Genomic DNA, 20,737 nt, shown 5'->3' on the forward strand with positions numbered 1-20,737 from the left:
CTTCCTAAATTCTTCCTTTATAGCGTCCCCTGAGAATTCACTATACTATTCTTAATGAAATTTTCTGTAGTGTCTTTCAGTAGATGAATTTCTTATACACGTAATTACTGGGAAGTTGCCACTCCGGTTTAAATGGATTTATGTAAATATTTCCTTTTGCGGAGAATATTGTTCCATTACGATAGTAACTGTGTGACACTTATCTATTTCACGTTGAGTAAGCTGTCTGTGAATTACGCACTCAGCAGCACATCACGACGGCATCACCATGCAAGCCGACTTGATGCTAATCAAGCCGATGCACCTTGGACGCGCGCGGTTTTCCTTGTATGAGAGGCCTTGCTCTGGATTAGCACCAACGGGCCCGACTCCATCCAACTAGCGTGTTACCGTCGTGTTAGGCACCTTCACTGCATCAGACACTGCAAAGAGATCTCAGATTCGACCCAAGGCTTTTAATTCGGACATGATGAACAGAAATGTATCACACCATCTCTCCTCCACTTGACGCCTAAATAGAGAAAATGAAACGTTTTTTCCACTACCAGGATTTGAAGTGCTTGCCTTAGAGTCGACCGCCGCAGCAGCAGCGTGCATTAGCGACCTCGGCCACGGAGGCGGCTAATCCGCACATGATGGAGAGGCAACCGGCGGTGCGCCCGACACTCCCCTGAAGTGGCTTAGGAGCAGCATTGTGTTTGATGGAGTGGAACGCCTTCCACCTTTTCCACTCGCGTATCGCTAACACGACCTCGGTAGCCATGACAACTGCATAAAGAGCGGCAGTCTTCCGCCGGCTCCCCGTGAATGCGCCGCGGGTCGCTTTCACAACGGAGAGTGTGCCTGCCAAGCGCATTTATCAGCGCGCTATAAGCGCCGCCGTAATTGGCTACAAAGCCCCCGCTCCAGTATCTCACATCTAACCCACACTCTCCGCCTTAATGGAATACGTGGCACGAAAGTGAAAAGTGCAGCGTGGACACAGTTTGGTAGCCTTAACTACTTTACGTATACAGATAAGTCTGTCAAGTTAGTTGAGCGCTCCTTACTTAGCTTTTGCAGTACATCAGACGCATGACGCTCTCGTGGTCTCAGGAGCGGCTTCATAGGATAAAAACAGGTAGCAAGGTGAAACTTCCTGGCAGATTAAAACCGTGTGTCGGACCGAGACTCGAACTCGGGACCTTTGCCATTCGTGGGGAAGTGCTCTACCAACTGCGCTACCCAAGCACGACTCACGCCCCGTCCTCACAGGTTTTCTTAATCTGCCAGGAAGTTTCATATCAGCGCACACTCCGCTGTAGAGTGAAAATTTCATTCTAGAAACATCCCCCAGGCTGTGGCTAAGCCATGTCTCCGCAATGTCCTTTCTTTCAGGAGTGCTAGTTCTGCAAGGTTCGCAGGAGAGCTTCCGTAAAGTTTGGAAGGTAGGAGACGAGGTACTGGCAGAAGTAAAGCTGTGAGGACGGTGCGTGAGTCGTGCTTGGGTAGCTCAGTTGGTAGAGCACTTGCCCGCGAAAGACAAAGGTCCCGAGTTCGAGTCTCGCTCCGGCACACAGTTCTAATCTGCCAGGAAGTTTCATATCACCGCACACTCCGCTGTAGAGTGAAAATTTCATTCTAGGCAATAAGGTGTCCCTGCCTTTTGCAAAATAAGCTTCTCGTTGCCATCATCAGTGAGGCTCTGTTCTTGTGTAGAAGTGCTGTTATGCCATTTAATCGCAGGATACCACGGTGTAAGAGGCGCATCCTAGCCGAGGTCGCTAACCACGTCTCAGCGGTGGCGTTGTACTCGGGGCGGTTCGCCATTTCTAAACCTCATGGTGGAAAATTTTCATGGGCATTATTTGGCCGGCATCGAGAGGAGATTGGGGGGGGGGGGGGCATAAACTTCTTCTAATAATTTCCGCGCATGCAGCCGGATCCCGTCGACATACTGCTGCAACATTTCGGCCCAGAGACGTCCGGCCATCATCAGGCGAGTACACAACTACTGAAGAGCCCAGATGCAATCGCGGTATTTATGCCGAATCTCGCGCATGCGAAATGAACTGGCATCCTACAGCGCACGCGTCAGGTTGAAAGTATCATTGATGAGATTGTTCTAAATGAATTATTCAGCAAACCTGCATCTGACTGCGTCTGTGAACTTGTTTCTTGCACTCCTCCATTTTGCTAGAAATGCAACATGTATTTGACTGCCGGCCGGTCGCAGGTTCGAATCCTGCCTCGGGCATAGATGTGTGATGTCCTTAGGTTAGTTAGGTTTAATTAGTTCTAAGTTCTAGGCGACTGATGACTTCAGAAGTTAAGCCGCATAGTGCTCAGAGCCATTTGCATTTGACTCAGCAATAAAATTTGTGCAATGGCATTAAGATGGTATTGAAAAATTAACTTTTGGCCCTGATGTTTACTTGGTTCTTTCATTGGTGGGTAACTTTACCCTACTACTCATTTTCATATTCAATTTAAGCAAAGGATACAATGTTGATCTCAATATATATATATATTGTTAAAATTTTATGTCATAGACAAAAACCTACATTTCCAACATTTTTGTAGCACGAAACAATCTTACAAAAAAATTTTACCAAACACTTACTGTGTCAAACCTTGGACATACAAATCCTTACTCTGAATATTATCTAACAAAACCAATTTGAAGTCATTATATATCTTCTCTCATTTACGTGCTAAGGTTTGGTCTGGGGCAGCGAGCGCGACATACCTTACAGCTGTCACCACATCTCTGCTTCCTCCGGGCACCCAGCTGCGACTCTTCACCTTTTTACTGCACGCGCCCGGCTCTCTTAACCATCAAAGAACCTCCTACTCAAAGATATTGTACTCGTTCCACCTTGCGGTTGGCAACTACCGACTATATTCTGGAGCTACCCTGATCAGACCTTAGCACATAGCCCGCATCTCGTGGTCGTGCGGTAGCGTTCTCGCTTCCCACGCCCGGGTTCCCGGGTTCGATTCCCGGCGGGGTCAGGAATTTTCTCTGCCTCGTGATGGCTGGGTGTTGTGTGCTGTCCTTAGGTTAGTTAGGTTTAAGTAGTTCTAAGTTCTAGGGGACTGATGACCTCAGCTGTTAAGTCCCATAGTGCTCACAGCCATTTTGAACCCTTAGCACATACCTTTCAAGGTGTTGACATGCGCGGCATAGCCGAATTGTACGTGCTGCCCTCGGTGGTGAAAATAACAGATCATCTAGTCATTGAGTATCGAATGACACTGTCGATACCGCTGTGATTGTATAATTTTAATAATAGGATTCCAATTTTTATCCAGCTGAAAGCCGTTGTCACGATTTATAAGATTGTCGGCAAGACGTATTTTCACTGATTCTTTGATTACAGAATCCCAAAATACGGAAACCGAAGCTAAAATTTTTGTTTAATTGTATTTCATTGAATGTCCCAAAGAAATACAGTGCTCTGCTACTGCCGATTTTGACGGCTGACGCAGACGGGTGTATCTTTCATGTTCTGTACATCGTTCGTGGACAGATCTTGTCGTCTGGCCAATATATGCAGACCCACATTCACGGGGAATTTTGTAGACGCCTGCTTTCTTCAGTTGTAAATCGTCTGTAACGGATCCAAACAGGGCCCGGTTCTCTGTTGGTGGACGGAACATAACCTTGATTTTATTTTTCTTCAGTAATCTGTCTAATTTCGACGACACATTCTCGGCGTATGGAAGGAACGCAGTTGATTTATAGTCGTCATCAGCGTCCTCAGTGCGCATAGCCTTCCTTATTTGGCATGAAGTGTAGCCATTCTCTTTAGAAACATTCTCCAAGTGTTCTAATTCTGCGTGGAGGTTTTCATCATCCGATATTACATGCGCTCGATGTATTAAGGTACTGAGAACACCGGCTGTTTGTGCTGGGTGATGGCAGCTTGACGCCTGGAGATACAGTGCTGTAAGCCGGCCGGAGTGGCCGTGCGGTTCTAGGCGCTTCAGTCCGGAGCCGAGCGACCGCTACGGTCGCAGGTTCGAATCCTGCCTCGGGCATGGATGTGTGTGGTGTCCTTAGGTTAGTTAGGTTTATTTAGTTCTAAGGGCCGGCCGAAGTGGCCGTGCGGTTAAAGGCGCTGCAGTCTGGAACCGCAAGACCGCTACGGTCGCAGGTTCGAATCCTGCCTCGGGCATGGATGTTTGTGATGTCCTTAGGTTAGTTAGGTTTAACTAGTTCTTAGTTCTAGGGGACTAATGACCTCAGCAGTTGAGTCCCATAGTGCTCAGAGCCATTTGAACCATTAGTTCTAAGTTCTAGGCGACTGATGACCTCAGAAGTTAAGTCGCATAGTGCTCAGAGCCGTTTGAACCATTTTTACAGTGCTGTAGGATGCCAGCTCATTTAGCATGCGCGAGATTCGGCATAAACACCGCGATTGCACCTGGGCTCTTCAGTAGTTGTGTATTCACTTGATGATGGCCGGACGTCTCTGAGCCGAAATATCGTGGCACAATGTCGACGGGATCCGGCTGCATACCCGGAAATTATTAGAAGAAGAAATACACCAGGAAAATTTCAGACGGCTATGAAGTTGTTGATCAGCAATCTTTGCACCCATGTCCTGGATTAAATTCCAAACTTCTCCGCCGTGCAGCGATACGTCTGTCGGAAGAGGACTTTAAACTCGACGGCTGTTTGCGAAAGTAGACCATGTGCCGGCAATACGTTTCAGCGCCCCCCGTCCCTTTGTCCATGACAACATATATCCAATTCGCCCCTGTACAAACAAGCACTTATCACAGACATCAAAGCGACACAGACATACATGACTCTTCGTAGCGGGCCGGAGGAGGTCAATGCGAACCACATTCACGAGGACGTTGCCTAGAACGGTGATGTAGAGTTCCTACATCTTCTCCCCTCCTCTCATGCCCTGAGTATTGGACTACATCTGATCACGACATAAATTTAAACTAGGCATGCACTGGTACTACTGGCAAGAAGACTTTTGCTGCTTTTGTTTTTATGATACATTCAGAAACACTTGCGTCACTAACATATCCACGTCTTCTGCTAGATTACAGAATAATACTGATAACCTTCGAGGTGCTATAGAGCTGTGGCTCCCAACTTGGGGATAACTACCCCCAAGGGGTAAAAAACAAAGGGTTCAATTGCGTTTCGGTCTCGAAACTAAATTATTTTAAAACACAATTACTGTTATCATTTTTACGTATGACTTTAAACTGATTACATATGTTATTAATAATTACATGAGCCTTTATTTTTCAAATACTAACACTAACGCGTATTGGAGGTTATAGCTTGTGAAACATATGCATCACATTGTGCCGTCACAGCCAAGCTTAAAGAATTTACCCCCGTATCAACAGCAATACTTAATAAATGAGGGCGTTTACTACGCTTGAGTGAAATAATATTTAATTTTGTTTTGGACAAGCATCTATATAATGCAGCGATGGATGAACTTTGCAATTGTTACCGATATAAAAATACACAAAGATAAACTGTTAAAGTGCTACAATTTAAAAACGTGTGCTAGTGTGGAAAACTCTCTTGTTCTCCTGTTCTCTTACGCTCTTGTTCTCTTACTCTCTTGTGTTGTTGTCTCTGTTATCATTCGTCTCCCCCCATCGGAGGTTCGAGTCCTCCCTTGGGCATGGGTGTGTGTGTTGTCCTTAGCGTAAGTTAGTTTCAGTTAGATTAAGTAGTGTGTAAGCCTAGGCACCGATGACCCCCGCAGTTTGGTCCCATAGAACTTACCACAAAATTTCCAATTTTCTGTTATCATTGCCGATACGAGATTGTCGATATACTGTATGAAATCATACAAGTGTCATGAAAGCTGATTCACATTAAAAAATCTAAAAAAAATATTTTCTGTATACGGAGTAAGTTATTTGATCATCCATTCAATAAGAACTATAATAAAAAATTCACCTCAGTAAAAGTGAAATATTTAACTATGAAGACTTCTCGTTTGGTTCGCGATCTCTTTAAGCGCCATTTCGTGCGTGATTACAATTTGACCGGTACAGCTGTTAGAACTTATATTTATTTTACAAAGTCCGACAATCATCCTGTATAATGTTTCCCGAACGCAAAACATGATCTCTGTTCGCGGCCTCATAAAATACTGCCAAACGAATCATTCCCCAAAAAGACTATGGGCCGTAGATATTTCCACAAATCTAGGAAAGAAAGTGATGTTACTGGTAATTATTCTTGTCTCTCATGCAAATTAATTGCGATAAATCAAAGAGAAACTGTTTCATTGCTGGGTTCAGTTCTTCTTCTAAGGCTGCCGTTGAAGATAGAATTTTCACTTAGTGATTTACACAACTTTCAGATTTTACGATTCTTAGATTTGATAGCTAAATTCAAGTTTTACTTCAAAAATTTTCACTTAGTGATTTACACAACTTTCAAATTTTACGATTCTTAGATTTGATAGCTAAACTCAAGTTTTACTTCAAATTAGAGGCGGTAACATTACAACATACGCTTGTAGTTGCAGGTATTACCACAATACACCAGAAATTGCTTCACCGTTCACTTCGCAGAAATAAAGGAATAAATTGACAGTGATACTCTGCAATAAATACGCCATGGTTACGACACTATTGTAGGTCCTAAGCAGTACTATTATTATTATCATTATTAGTGACTGTGGTCAGACACAAAGAATTGGCAACTTGAAGTCTTCCAATTTCTACCAGTTCAGAACTAAGGAGCCCAGCAATCAAATGATTTACAAATGGTGAGTAAAGTGCACACATTTTATCATGGTTGATTTTAAATGGGGTGTGAGTGAAGCAAGAACAGCAAGAGAGAGGTGTGTTGCACAAAATGCATGTTTTGTAACAGTTGTCTATCTTCAATGTGGAGAATTAGCTTTTTTTTCTGAGATGCAGGTAGTACTCACGATGTCCTGGTAATTATCTCACTGACTAAATAGTTCGCGAATTGCACAAAAGAACAAATGTATTGGTCGTAAAAAAACAGTATAATTAGAAATATGTTGTCTCAATAGGATGCTATCTTCGGGGTTCAGTCGGGAAAAAAATCATAGACCCAGGTAAATACACTCCTGGAAATGCAAAAAAGAACACATTGACACCGGTGTGTCAGACCCACCATACTTGCTCCGGACACTGCGAGAGGGCTGTACAAGCAATGATCACACGCACGGCACAGCGGACACACCAGAAACCGCGGTGTTGGCCGTCGAATGGCGCTAGCTGCGCAGCATTTGTGCACCGCCGCCGTCAGTGTCAGCCAGTTTGCCGTGGCATACGGAGCTCCATCGCAGTCTTTAACACTGGTAGCATGCCGCGACAGCGTGGACGTGAACCGTATGTGCAGTTGACGGACTTTGAGCGAGGGCGTATAGTGGGCATGCGGGAGGCCGGGTGGACGTACCGCCGAATTGCTCAACACGTGGGGCGTGAGGTCTCCACAGTACATCGATGTTGTCGCCAGTGGTCGGCGGAAGGTGCACGTGCCCGTCGACGTGGGACCGGACCGCAGCGACGCACGGATGCACGCCAAGACCGTAGGATCCTACGCAGTGCCGTAGGGGACCGCACCGCCACTTCCCAGCAAATTAGGGACACTGTTGCTCCTGGGGTATCGGCGAGGACCATTCGCAACCGTCTCCATGAAGCTGGGCTACGGTCCCGCACACCGTTAGGCCGTCTTCCGCTCACGCCCCAACATCGTGCAGCCCGCCTCCAGTGGTGTCGCGACAGGCGTGAATGGAGGGACGAATGGAGACGTGTCGTCTTCAGCGATGAGAGTCGCTTCTGCCTTGGTGCCAATGATGGTCGTATGCGTGTTTGGCGCCGTGCAGGTGAGCGCCACAATCAGGACTGCATACGACCGAGGCACACAGGGCCAACACCCGGCATCATGGTGTGGGGAGCGATCTCCTACACTGGCCGTACACCACTGGTGATCGTCGAGGGGACACTGAATAGTGCACGGTACATCCAAACCGTCATCGAACCCATCGTTCTACCATTCCTAGACCGGCAAGGGAACTTGCTGTTCCAACAGGACAATGCACGTCCGCATGTATCCCGTGCCACCCAACGTGCTCTAGAAGGTGTAAGTCAACTACCCTAGCCAGCAAGATCTCCGGATCTGTCCCCCATTGAGCATGTTTGGGACTGGATGAAGCGTCGTCTCACGCGGTCTGCACGTCCAGCACGAACGCTGGTCCAACTGAGACGCCAGGTGGAAATGGCATGGCAAGCCGTTCCACAGGACTACATCCAGCATCTCAACGATCGTCTCCATGGGAGAATAGCAGCCTGCATTGCTGCGAAAGGTGGGTATACACTGTACTAGTGCCGACATTGTGCATGCTCTGTTGCCTGTGTCTATGTGCCTGTGGTTCTGTCAGTGTGACCATGTGATGTATCTGACCCCAGGAATGTGTCAATAAAGATTCCCCTTCCTGGGACAATGAATTCACGGTGTTCTTATTTCAATTTCCAGGAGTGTACGATGTGTGAGGTAATCTATCTCGTGCGTTGTCATCAAGTCGGTTACCTCAACTAAAGTATTGTTTGATTCAACATCATGGTGCTTAACTTTATATGGCCCTGCTGTATCTGCCTATCTCCGATTTTGTTTGAGCTGACTCAGGGTCCAGTTATAGGGGGACGGACAGTTTGAAATGGGATTCAAACCATTATGCAGCTCGGCATTTCTCACATGAGCATACACTGTCAGAGTGGAAAGAAGAAAGAGACAAAAACATGCTAGGACTCTGCTGCCATCCATAGTCCGACATCAAATAGTCAGCCACCGGGCCACACCAGTTGCATGTAATATTTTATGCAAGGTACACGTTACTAATTTAGGGTAGACACGACTCTCATTACTTTATCTACTTTTGCTATATGTTTCGAACAATTTTAACATGGTTGACAGTGTCATTGCGTAAAACAAGGGGTGTGTGTGGGGGGGGGGGGTTGAGGGTTAGGGTAGGGAGATAAAGAGAGAGAGAGAGAGAGAGAGAGAGAGAGAGAATGGAGTTTTCACATTTGTATACTGGTGAACGGGATTGTTTGGTGATTTAAAACGTGTCTTTCCTCCGTCATTGCGATCTGTATGGGAATTTTTTTCCCTCTGAGACAGCCAAAATATCATACCTTAAAATTGTTAGGTTCCTGCAACATAAAACAAGATTCGTATATTATGTGGTAGACATAGGACGTGTTCAGTCTGCCAGACTTTGTGCCACGCATCCCTTTTCGTGTGGTGTGCTGAATGAGCAGAACTCTGCACTCGGTTCTGTTTCTCCAGGCTGCAATTTTCGTCATTGTAAGTGGATTGCTGTTCCCACGTGATGCGGATGTCAATGGTTTCCGTCGACTGGTTTTACATCTGCTGCGTCATGGATGCGTGTCAGTGGGACTTGGGATCTTTCAGTACATGCTTACTTACCTGTTGTTCACTTTGCCCTGTTAAAGGCAGTTGCGCAAATTTTGTAGGACTGCAGTTATTGCTTTTCTTTCCACGAGGAGCTGACTTTGTTTCAAATTATTTTTTTTAACTGTAGCATGTATAAAAACTTATTCTTTGCGTGTGTCACTGCATGACTGACAGTTTTTGTGAGTTTACTGTTCCTTGGGCGTTCAGGAATATAGGTCCTGTGTGTTCCGTGTATTAGGCAGAATATTTCATCAATAAAACTAATACAAGACGTTACACTTTAAAGATCCAAATGTAACTATCAGTTTAAGATGAGTACTTTTTCTCTCTTTCTGCCATTTATTTAAAGTGTCTCAATTATTTTGTCATAAAGTGGCGATTATTTACATATACACCCTACAAGCTAGTCTATAACTTGTCACTTGTATTCTCAATCCAATCCGTGATGTACTAATAAACAACTGACTACTTCTCGGTGTCGCCCTAATCTACATCATGTTGTTCTTACACGGAATATTCAAGTAAGGACAGGACACTCGTCCTACGTTTTCAGGTACTGGTTTCCTGAACGTACCCAGCAGCACTCCATTAGTAAAAAACATGCCTTTCATCCAACAATTGAGACGTATCCGTCTGGAACATCTATGTAACACTCTCTGAACCGACCGCTAAAACCACGTTCATTGCGAATGATGCAAATCAATAGTGTTCTTCTGGAGCTATCGCGATTTGAACAGCGAATATGTAATTAATTCCTTTTGAAAAAAATTTATTTTTTGCACTGTTATAATACCCGGCCTCAATTACATTAATTTTGTTAGGACTGGCAACGGCCTTGCCGCAGTGGATACACCGGTTCCCGTCAGATCACCGAAGTCAAGCGCTGTCGAGCGCGGCCGGCACTTGGATGCGTGACCATCCGAGCCACCATGTGCTGTTGCCATTTTTCGGGGTGCACTCAGATTCGTGATGCAAATTGAGGAGCTACTCGACCGAATAGTGGCGGCTCCGGTCAAAGAAAACCATCGTAACGACCGGGAGAGTGGTGTGCTGACCACACGCCCCTCCTATCCGTATCCTCATCTGAGGATGACACGGCGATCGGATGGTCCCGATGGGCCACCTCTGGCCTGAAGACGGAGTGCTTGTTAGGACTACTGCGTTCGTTAGTAACACCACTACCGCAAGCAATAAATTGGATGCCTGTGTAAATTACATTTCTGAAATCTGTGAGCTTGCTGTCATGCACCTTATGCATTATTTGAACATCTAAATAGCTCGCTATTACTAATAATTTGAGGTGAGGTGTTGTCACTGTAACTGGTCATCATCACCAGAACGGACGCGAGGCACTCTGCGCTTGTCGGGATACACAGTGCCCTACCGTAACATGCGTAACACATCGTATGATGTAGGAAGTGGTGACATTTCTGATAATGATTTGTTGTAGTGTAATTTGGATATTGTGAAGAATCCGATGAAAATATTTTTAAAGAAATATACTGTACTCGTTAACAAACGGAAAGTGTCAGTTGGTGAAAGAAGGTACAGCAGTCAGTCCCAACTTGTGTTCATTGTAGAAGATGTGGATTGTGATCACTAAATGACCATCTTCAATGCAACATATGACGTTAAACTATTTCAGCCGTTATTTGACACATCCCCTCTTGGACTATACACATCAAGAGTTCGAATTGCAAGTGATCGCTGTTCTTTCTTTCATCAATTAAAATAAGTACGGTGGCTGAGCACTTTTAGATTCCAGGCGGAGCCAAACAAATATACAAATGGACCTCGACTCTTTATTTCGTAGTGTGTCATAGGAAACTCTGTCTAATATTATAACAAAAACAATACCAATACACCAAAAAATTGCCGTAGGTGCTTGTAAGTTCACGCAATAGAGTTATCATTTACAGTTATTGGATTCAGAAAGCATCCTTCGTCACTTAAGATCGCAATTTATTACTCTTATTGAGTACTGGATTTTACTGATAATGTATAGTTTTCTAGTGCTACGTCTCTACACTAATGTAATGTTTTAATTCAGATCTCACTCTGCACAAGTGGAGATTATCTGATATAATGTTACCACACAGTGGAAGTGACGATTTCTTAGTCTTGGTAATTTTACATACATGCTTCACGAGCTATGCGGCTCGATGTGTTCTACCGGCTGGTGACTGTATACAGAAAACTTTTTCTTAGCCTCTGATATGAAGATGGCTACCAACTTTAGCCGAAACTCGTACTAAAAAAATAACAAATTGCGATCTTGATTAATAAAGGATTATTTCTAAATTCAGCAACTGTAAAAAAAAAAAAAAAAAACTATATATCGCGAACCTTCTACTCCACCACGCCAAGAAACAACGGAGTGTTGTCATTGTTCAGTGATTACTTCAACATAATTATCTAAGAATTCAAAATTTTTTAAACGCAAGCCATACCATATTTGATATACGTGACTGAAGTAAAATTTCCCAGCTTGGTATAGAAATGACATTGATGTTGTTATTGTGGTCTTCATTACAAAGACTGGTTTCAAAGAAGTCCCCAGCCTTGCCTGTCTTGTTTAAGCCCCATCATCACCGCAGAACTACCGCAACCTACGTCAATTTGATCCTGATTTCTACAGACAATTCTTGGCACCCTTCTGCAAATCACCCTTCCACACTCACACTCATAGACACACATAAAATAAACGATGTCTTGCTTAAGGATGCGTTGTGCGAACTGTCCTCTTCTAATGTCGTTGATGTAAATGAGCAGTGCTTCTGTTATGTTGATCATGTAGCACAATAAGGTAGTTATGTGTCACGTTGATCAGCAGCATATTTTGTTATAAATTTTTGCGATGTACTTATGGTTTCTTTATTTATAACACTTAAATAATTCAAATCTTCCTCAATAAAGAATGATTTAATGTAAACATGGCAGTATTTCTCTTGAGATAATCCATGTGAAGGATGTCTCAAAGTGGCAGGTACGTTTTATATGAAATATTAAGTATGAGAACAGTATCCCACATTTGCTGAACGCTGACAGAAGGCAAAAGGGAAAACGAATCTCTCAATAACATTTAACCTGTTTTAAGACGAATCGATCGATCGTGTTGGCTTTTTGCAGTGGATGAGTCACGGGTCCACAGATAGCGGAACAACAAACAGAATATCAGATAATAGCACGGGGCCCTGTATCAGAAATGCGACATCGGCACCACCTGCTAGAAAGGCGATGTCTTGTATTCTCCAGAATACAAGAGGAATTGCTCCTATTAATTATCATGAAAATGATACAACAATAACGAGCGAATACTACGTAACTCTTCCGGGTCTATCTGATGATGAGATATGTAAGAAGATCCCTAGATTGGAAAAAAGGAACAAGAAAATTCGTTATGATCATTTGGATGTTTTGGAATTGTTAACATTGAGTAATATGAATAATTATTAGAGCATCTACTCAGTTCGTGAGATTTGGTGCCCTCAAACTTCCTCCTATACTGAGATCTAAAGAAATTTGTGCACGGAAATCTTTTTGAATCTAACGAATTCATGGCAGGTGCCAATGAGTGTTTTGCACACTTCACAGAATCGCGCCTGGAGGATGGAACCTTCTCGCTGGAAGAACGTTGGGCAAAGCGTGTTGCCTAAAAGACACCTACGACGAAGACGATATGTCTTAATAAAATATAAAACACTATATGATAGCCAATGTGGTACTGAATAGAATTGGGGTTCAAATGGTTCAAATGGCTCTGAGCACTATGCGACTTAACTTCTGAGGTCATCAGTCGCCTAGAACTTAGAACTAATTAAACCTAACTAACCTAAGGACATCACACACATCCATGCCCGAGGCAGGATTCGAACCTGCGACCGCAGCGGTCACGCGGTTCCAGACTGAAGCGCCTTTAACCGCACGGCCACACCGGCCGGCCTAGGATTGGGGAGAAGAGAAATTTGTGGCACAACTTGACCAGAAGAAGGGATCGGTTGATCGGTTGGTAGGACATAATCTGAGACATCAAGGGATCACCAATTGGAGGGCAGCGTGGAGGGTAAAAATCGTAGAGGGAGACCAAGAGATGAATGCACTAAGCATATTCAGAAGGATGTAGGTTGCAGTAGGTACTGGGAGATGAAGAAGCTTGCACAGGATAGAGTAGCACGGAGAGCTCCATCAAACCAGTCTCTGGATGAAGACCACAACAACAACATGATAACTAATGTGTAGGATCGGATACAAAAAAATCCAGAGCACCGATTTAACACGTTTCAAAAATATCTGCGCACAAAAATATTCATTGCATGGAATGCATTTAGAAGTGGATGAATATTTATAAATGTATTCCATGCAGTACAAATTCCTATTAGTAAATATTTCTGATAATGAAGACATATGCCTTCAAAACGCTTTAAAACAGTGCTTTTCTATTACGTATGGATGAGCCTACCGTTTGGCTTGTACAACACAGACACGAAGTCACATCCAACCAGGCATAACTTCAAAGTTCTAATACAAGGTCTTGTATTACCAGACCTCTCACACTTTAAAGTCACCACGATCTGCTTACTTCACACTCCACCAATTTGTGTAACGCCATAGATTTGCATCATCTTGTACCCTGCTATGAACATGTTGTGAATTATGGCTATGGCAATAACGCTGCCGGCATCAACTCAAGATAACCAGAGACAAGCGAGAAATCGCTAAGAGAAAGAGGAAATCGAATACTGAAAGAATGTTACCTAAATTGATTTTATCTTATAATTACGTGAGAGAACGCATCGGAAAAGAAAACATAGCGACGCGAGGACAGCTCGAAGGTGAACATTTTTTGTGCTACGCTGAGAATAGGAGCGCCCGCCGTTCCCCCGTGGCTTTGTTTATGAGAGAGCGCGCCGAGGCGGTGGACCGGACGCCTCAGTCTGGACTCGAGACGCCTCATTTTGTGCGAGGGCCCCGTGTCGGGGCGCGTCCCGTAAATTTCAGCTCCGGGACACAGATGAGGCGACGCCCCGCGATACCAAGCCACGATAGCCGCCCACTGCGGCAAGCGCCTCCTCCCGTTTTACTCCCTGCTCCCAGCTGCAGGGCCCTCACTCTTCCAAGTGCTCACCGTCACTCATCGTGTTATACTATAAACAAGCTAGTCTATGATCGTGAAGGTCACACTACAATCGACGGATAAGAGGAATCTGCTCACACACTTGTAGCTGTATCTCTTCTAAATATACACAGAGCTTTGTTTTTGTTTCCAGCATGACATTTTCACTCTGCTGCGGAGTTGCGCTGATATGAAACTTCCTGGCAGATTAAAACTGTGTGCAGGACCGAGACTCGAACTCGGGACCTTTGCCTTTCGCGGGCAAGTGCTCTACCGTCTGAGCTACCCAAGCACGACTCACCCTCCGTCCTCACAGCTTTACTTCCGCCAGTACCTCGTCTCCTACCTTCCAAACTTTACAGTAGCTCTCCTGCGAACCTTGCAGGACTAGCACTCTTGGAAGAAAGGATATTGCGGAGACATGGCTTAGCCACGGCCTGGGGGATGTTTCCAGAATGAGATTTTCATTCTGCAGCGGAGTGTGCGCTGATATGAAACTTCCTGGCAGATTAAAATTGTGTGCAGACGGTAGAGCACTTGCCCGCGAAAGGCAAAGGTCCCGAGTTCGAGTCTCGGTCCTGCACACAGTTTTAATCTGGCAGGAAGTTTCTTTATATTTGTTGGTTGACTCTATGTAAGCTCTCTCCTCATAATAAGAAATGAGTGGCTGAATTTAAGCGCGGACTTATTTCTTTTGCAAGGGGTTGGCGTGAAGGATTTCTACGACCACAGACGAGAAAACATCGGAAAAGACAGTACAGCATGTTGGACGATCCGCGTTTAAAGCTGTTTGAAATAGTTGACGACATGTCACAAGAAATAGTGGGGTACGTTTTGTTTGAAGTTTTGTGTTGTATGAGCGTCGCATTTACTGAATGCTTGCCAAAATGAAATCCAAAAAGGGGTTTTTCAGCAGTACTTGGACAGTTTGCAGCAGAATTTTGGCTCCAATTTATTAGTGGGGAGTTCCAGTTTATTAGTGGGGATGACTCGTGCCTTAATCATTTCACATCACGAAGCAGTGAGCGGACTGAATGACAACATTGTTGGTAAACTGATAAAGTCTTTAATATCGGTCAGAGGCTGATATCCTGCATGAACCTAATTAAGTATTATAAATCAAGTAATGAAAGAATATTCTACGATCGCTACAAATTACTTCTACGCGGCCCGAGAAGTTAAAAAGTGAGCAGCTCGGAAGGAGGCAGATAGGAGGTCATTTCTGTCATGCTCTGCTCGATCGTGGAGTGTCAAGATTGTTAAATGTGCAGCACAAAAACGTTATCCTGTATCATGTAATTAACAGTGATTGTCACTGTGCAAAAACCGGGTGAGTGGATAGTATTTTGAAATCCAGAATATGCATTTACGTTTTTTGGCTCTGAGCACTATGGGACTTAACATCTATGGTCATCAGTCCCCTAGAACTTAGAACTACTTAAACCTAACTAACCTGAGGACATCACACAACACCCAGTCATCACGAGGCAGAGAAAATCCCTGACCCCGCCCGGGAATCGAACCCGGGAACCCGGGCGCGGGGAGCGAGAACGCTACGGCAAGACCACGAGCTGCGGACTACGTTTTTTAATTTCTTAAACTGCGTAAGTATTTCACCTGCTTAAATAAACATACAGATAAAACCAATGATTAATACACTTTGTCAGATTAATAATTTGAAATACAAACAACTACAGGTTTCTATTTTAGCTCCCTCACGCCTCTGTATGATACAGCATAAGAGTAAGCGCCTTGTAGAAGCAGATAACAGTGACATTTAAAATGGTAGTCCAGTCAGCACCTGCAGACGGAATCGATACACCACAACCCAACTATCGTAGAAAATGCACAAGAACATCAGTGAAACGTTTCTAGATCGCGGTCATAAAACACCACTGCTTGCTCGTGTCACGCAAGCGGACGGACGGCGATCAACGGCTCTGAGTGCAAACGCAGCGGAAAACGCAGTACGAGGTGGTCGTGTCGGCAGATGGAAGAAAGAAACAGATTAAACGATGCCGGTAGAATACGAAAAGGACGGAATCTATATCACGGCAGGGATTGTTTAGTCCTTCGGTTTCACTACTTCTTTTGCCTTTACGTTGTTGAAACATAAATCTTTTTCATGGAGATGACAGCCTGCTCTCGGAACGTGTCGTTTGACTTGCGATTTCACCATGAAATTCATGTGGTGCAACCAAATTTCTGTAGTTTACAAAGAGACCAAAGTAGCAGCCGAGATGACAAACTTACGTTTGTGTATTGGTTAAAATACTCAAGAAACAATTGCGATATTAGACTGGAACACCCAAACAGATTAAGGCTTCTGAAATAATGAATAGAAATTGTATTTAGGCAATCAAAATCAATCGAAATAAAATTCTTTCTGTATGGCGGAAGTGCGTATGGAATGATTTATAAAACTGAAAACTATTTTTAAAAAAAGATATCAATACATCATACGAATGGAAGACAATGGTATGCCAAAAATAGATGTCTAGTGCTAATCAGAGGGGGAAAAAGCTAGGGGATCCCATATAAGTGGAAGAGCGAAACAAGCAAGCGTGCCGAACCCTTGATGATTATAAAGATTAGAGTTTTGATGATGATGATACCCAGGGTTATTGTACGGTTCGGCCCACAGTGGACCCTCTCCCCCTTCTCCCTTCCGGGAACGTCTCGTACTAGACGAGTGTAGCCCCAATTCTTTGCGTGCTAGAGTAATTATAGTGCCCGCGTACGTGGAGAAAGTGTTTGCGCAGCAATTGCCGACATAGTGTAACTGAGGCGGAATAAGGAGTGCACATTTCAGGATATTCTCCAGCAAGCGAATAAACAAACGGGTTCAACACTTTGAAGCAGTAAGTAATAGGCATTCTCTATACGTACCTCCAGTTTATATACAGCTGGTCCCCTCACACGACCGCACATAGTGTTGTAAAACACAATACATACACCCATACGTAAGTACCTTGATGAAGCACCTCTACTTCTCTGATTTATTTGTGAAGAATCACGTGTTTTGTTATCTAAAGGTGACGCAAGTTACCAAGTTCACTTTTCTCTCTCTCTGTTTTTTTTTCCCCCAGTCTTCTGACTGGTCTGATACGGCCCGCCACGAATTCCTCTCCTGCGCCAACCTCTTTATCTCAGAGTAGCACTTGCAACCAACGTCCTCAATTATTTGCTGGGTGTATTCCAATCTCTGTCTTCCTCTACAGTTTTTGCCCTCTACACCTCCCTCTAGTACCCTGGAAGTCATTCCCTGATGTCTTAATAGAGGTCCTATTATCCTATCCGTTGTCCTTGTCAATGTTTTCCACATATTTCTTCCCTCTCCGATTCTGCGCAGAATCTCCTCATTCCTTATCTTATCAGTCCACTTAATTTTCCACGTGCGTCTGTAGCACCACTTTTCAAGTGCTTCGATTCTCTTCTGTTCCGGTTTTCCCACAACCCATGTTTCATTATCAGGCAATGCTGTTCTCCAAACATCCATTCTCAGAAATTTCTTCCTCAAATTAAGGCCTATGTTTGATACTAATAGAATTCTCTTGAGCAGGAATGCTTTATTTGCCAGCGCTAATCTGCTTGTGATGTCCTCCTTGCTCCGTCAGTCATTGGTTTTTTTGCTGCCTAGGTAACAATTCTTTAACTTCATCTACTTCATGACCATCAATCCTGATATTAAGATGTCGATTTTCTCATTCCTACTGCTTCTCGTTACTTTCGTCTTTCTTCGATTTATTCTCAATCCATATTCTGTACTCATTAGGCTGTTCGTTCCATTCAGCAGGTTATTTAATTCTTCTTCACTTTCACTCAGGATAGCAATGTTAACAGCGAATCGTATCATTTATACCCTTTCACCTCGAATTCTAATCCCACTCCGGAACATTTCTTTTATTTCCATCACTGCTTCTTCCACGTACAGATTGAACAGTAGGGGCGAAAGTCTACAGTCCTGTCTTTCACCCTTTTTAATCCGAGCACTTCGTTCTTGATCGTCCACGTTTATTATTCCCTCTTGGCTCTTGTATATATTGTATATTACCCGTGTCTTCCTATGGCTTACCCCTATTATTCTGAGAATTTCAAACATCTTGCACCATTTTAGATTGTCGAACGCTTTTTCCAGGTCGACAGATCCTATGAATGTGTCTTGATTTTTCTTTAGCCTTTCTTCCATTATCAGCTGCAACATCAGAACTGCCTCTCTGGTGCCTTTAATTTTCCTCCTGGATACGCCTTGCAATCCAATATCTGATTTCGGAATCTCTGTCTGACCATGATGCGTAGGGGACGATGCGGTAGAACCACACCGCTGTACTAGGCAAGGCCCTAGTAGAGGTGGTTTGCCATTGCCTTCCTCCGAGCGTAATTGGGATGAATGATGATGACGAAGACAACACAACATCACCCAGTCATCTCGAGGCAGAGAAAATCCCTGACTCCGCCGGGTATCGAATCCGGGGCCCTGCGTGCGGGAAGCGAGAACGCTACCGCAAGACCACGAGCTGCGGACGACGATGTTGTAATCTAACTGAAATCTTTCCGTAACACCTCCCCTTTTCCTCATCCTGTGGTTCTAGAAAAGACTATTTGCTATTACTAGCTGAAATTTATTACAGAACTGAGTTAGTCTTTCTACTCTCTCATTCCTTGTCCCATGCCATATTCTCCTATGACCCTTTCTTCTATTCCTTCTCCTATAACCACATTCCAGTCCCCTACGACTATTAGATTTTCATCTCCCTTTACGTACTGTGTTAACCATTCAGTATCATCATACACTTTCTCTATCTTTTCATCAAAAGCTTCAGCTTGCTACGTCAGCATGTATACTTGTACTGTCTTAGTCGGTGTTGGTTTGCTGTCGATTCTGATAAGAACAACCCTATCACTGAACTGTTCACAGTAACGCACATTCTGTCCTACTTTCTCCCGTTATACCATTTTCTGCTGCTGTTGATATTAACCTATATTCATCTGACCAGAAATCCTTGTCTTCTTTCCATTTCATTTCACTGACCGCTACTAAATCTAGAGTGAGCCTTTGCTTTCACTTTTTAGGTTTTCTACTTTCCCTACCACGGTCAAGCTTCTGACTTTCCACGCTCCGCCGGCCGGTGTGGCCGTGCGGTTCTAGGCGCTTCAGTCTGGAACCGCGTGACCGCTACAGTCGCAGGTTCGAATCCTGCCTCGGGCATGGATGTGTGTGATGTCCTTAGGTTAGTTAGGTTTAAGTAGTTCTAAGTTCTAGGGGACTGATGACCTCAGAAGTTAAGTCCCATAGTGCTCAGAGCCATTTGAACCTTTTTTTTTTCCACGCTCCAATTCGTGGAATGTTATCCTTTCATTGGTTATTCAGCCTTTTTCTCTCGGTCACCTCCCCTTTGGCCATCCCCTCCCAGAAATCCGAATGTGGAACTATTGTGGAACTTTTGCCACTCAAGATATCATCACGACACTTTTTCTACCAGAGGCCACATGTCCTGTGGATACACGTTATGTGCCTTTCACGCAGTGGTGTCCATTGCCTTCTGCATCCTCTTGCTGATGATCATTGCTGATTCTTCCGCCTTTAGGGGCAGTTTCCCACCTCAAGGACAAGCGTGCCCTGAATGTCTGTCCGCTCCTCCGCCCTCTTTGATGAGGCAGTCGGCAGGATGAAGATGACTTGTTATGGCGGAAGTCTTCGGCTGCCAATGCTGATTAATAATCAAATTTTAAGCAGTGGTGGGTTTGGAACTGCGGATCGAGGACGTTTTGATTGCTAATCAAAGACGCTAGCTCTTGACCGCGGATGCCAACGTGGGCTTTGTCTCCTATACCGCCCAACAATGTGAGCTGATCGGTTGCAGATACCACGGCAGCGTCTGGCACGTACGTATGTTTCCATCGCTGGAGCATGGTCTGAAGAAGGATACGTCCGAAAACATTACAATTTTTCTGTGAACGCCGGTGTCCTTAGCAATTTGCACCCATTGTGGTATCCGGGCAAGGGAGTCGAAACAACTGTATGTGTTCCACTAATCCAGCTCTAAGGGGACGCACCAAGCGAGGTGGAAAGGCAATGGGCTAGTATTACCGTCCAGCCATCCAGATTTATATTTTCCGTGCTGCTCCACCTGTAATAACTAGTAGTCATCGAGACATTAAACACCAATCTTCTTTACTTTCGTACTGAG

The 20,737-nt window shown here is 44.3% G+C and overlaps 1 protein-coding gene and 1 pseudogene across 2 annotated transcripts in view; one reads left to right on the forward strand and one right to left on the reverse strand.

The window, feature by feature from the left end:
- Nucleotides 1-20,737, reverse strand: part of LOC126469658 (leucine zipper putative tumor suppressor 2) — a 1,134,623-nt gene that overhangs the window by 223,907 nt on the left and 889,979 nt on the right. The gene's annotated exons all lie outside the window — the stretch shown is intronic.
- LOC126425439 (5S ribosomal RNA) lies at nucleotides 10,259-10,376 on the forward strand (annotated as a pseudogene).

The sequence above is a fragment of the Schistocerca serialis genome, chromosome 1 (assembly GCF_023864345.2).
Source record: "Schistocerca serialis cubense isolate TAMUIC-IGC-003099 chromosome 1, iqSchSeri2.2, whole genome shotgun sequence".
Lineage (NCBI taxonomy): Eukaryota > Metazoa > Arthropoda > Insecta > Orthoptera > Acrididae > Schistocerca > Schistocerca serialis.